The sequence below is a fragment of the Nicotiana tomentosiformis genome, chromosome 1 (assembly GCF_000390325.3).
Source record: "Nicotiana tomentosiformis chromosome 1, ASM39032v3, whole genome shotgun sequence".
Classification (NCBI taxonomy): domain Eukaryota; kingdom Viridiplantae; phylum Streptophyta; class Magnoliopsida; order Solanales; family Solanaceae; genus Nicotiana; species Nicotiana tomentosiformis.
The window spans coordinates 82,564,316-82,565,888 of record NC_090812.1 but is presented as its reverse complement, the minus strand read 5'-3'; the positions used below and the strand labels follow the sequence as shown (position 1 = coordinate 82,565,888).

The following is a 1,573-nucleotide window of genomic DNA, read 5'->3' as shown; positions in this document are numbered from 1 at the left end:
GACCGGTTTACAACCAAGGCTTATCAAGTGTTAGACCACTTCTAGTGGCTGCGAACAATTTCGAATTGAAGCAAGGGTTGCTCCAAACTCTTCAAAATTGTTGTGTCTTCAGAGGGAAGCCAAACGAAGATCCAAATACACATCTAATGGACTTCGAGTAGATTATGAACACCTTTCAATATAATGGTATGTCACAAGATGCAGTGTACTTAAGGGCATTCCCCTTCACCTCAAAGACGATGCAAAGCAGTGGCTTCGAAGCTTGCCCCAGGGATCAATTAGAACATGGGAGGAGATGACCAGAAAATTTCTTGATAATTATTTCTCCTCGGCTAATACGGGAAAGTTTAGAAGAGGGATCCATAACTTCTGCCAGAAAGATACTGAAACTGTGTTTGAAGCGTGGGAGAGGTTCAAGGAATTAGTTCGAAAGTGTCAACATAGCGGAATTAAACTCTGGATGAAACTTTAGGATTTTTGCTATGGTTTGACACCGGCCTCATGTAGAATATTGAGTAATACAGCTGGAGGCCCTTTGATGAAAAAGACACCAGAGGAGATAGTCATTATAATCGATGAATTGTCTGAAGATGCAAATCAGTGGCCCTCTGAAAGTGCTGAAAGAAGAAGGGCGAATGGTATTCACCAGGTTGATGCTAACACATCTGTGTAGGTACAACTTGATGCCATGGCGAAAGAGATAAGGAAGCTGACCTTAGCTTTTATACAAAGTGAGAATCATGCAGCTTGTGCTATATGTGGAAGAGGACACCCTACTTATGAGTATCAAGCCTCAACTGAGAAAGTAAATGATGTGGGGAATTATAACTTCAATGCAATAGGTCAGAAGCACCCCGATTTTTCATGGAGTTCACTTGGGGTACTGCAAATGCATGGTAATAAAACAACTCCAGATTCTAGGGACAAGGAGCTCCAGGCTTCCAAAATTAGCAAAGGCAGCAGTTTCAACCTCAACAATCCAATCAGCCTGGGCTAGAAGATCTGATGAAGTATTTCATTATCAAGACAGATGGGAGATTAGATATACACCGGAGCAGCCATCAAAGAACTTGGCACAGGGTTGCGAAACTTGGAAAAGCAAGTGGGACAAATTGCCACCATATTGTCTGAAATGATCCCAGGTACTCTACCAGATGATACTGGAAAAAAACCCAAAGAAACGGTGAATGCTGTAACTCTGAGAAACGGGCAAGTGTTGAAAGAGCCTACCCCTATCCAAAAAGAGGTGGTACATGAAAAAGAAAGTGGGGAGCAGCTGAAAAATGAAGTTGATAAGAAGAAGAAAGGCAAGAAGGGAACTGAGAAAAAGAAGAAGGAAGAGAATTCGAGAAAGGAAGATCAGAATGAGAGCGAGCACATGCATGCTCTACCTTTTCTCCAAAAGCTATATAGAAAAAAGCTGGACAACCAATTTGAGAAATTTTTAGATATGCTGAGACATGTTAATGTAAACTTGCCATTCACATAAGTGCTTTCACAAATGTCAGCTTATGCCAAATTCTTGAAGGAAATCCTGACAAAGAAGAGAAAGATAGAAGAAATATTAGTAGTC

At 41.1% G+C, this 1,573-nt stretch overlaps 1 non-coding gene across 1 annotated transcript; it reads right to left on the bottom strand.

The window, feature by feature from the left end:
* Positions 1-343: 343 nt before the first annotated feature.
* On the bottom strand, positions 344-450 carry LOC117275361 (small nucleolar RNA R71). The gene has a single exon (XR_004505526.1). It is a non-coding gene; the product is annotated as a small nucleolar RNA R71 (small nucleolar RNA).
* Between the last annotated feature and the right edge of the window lie 1,123 nt (positions 451-1,573).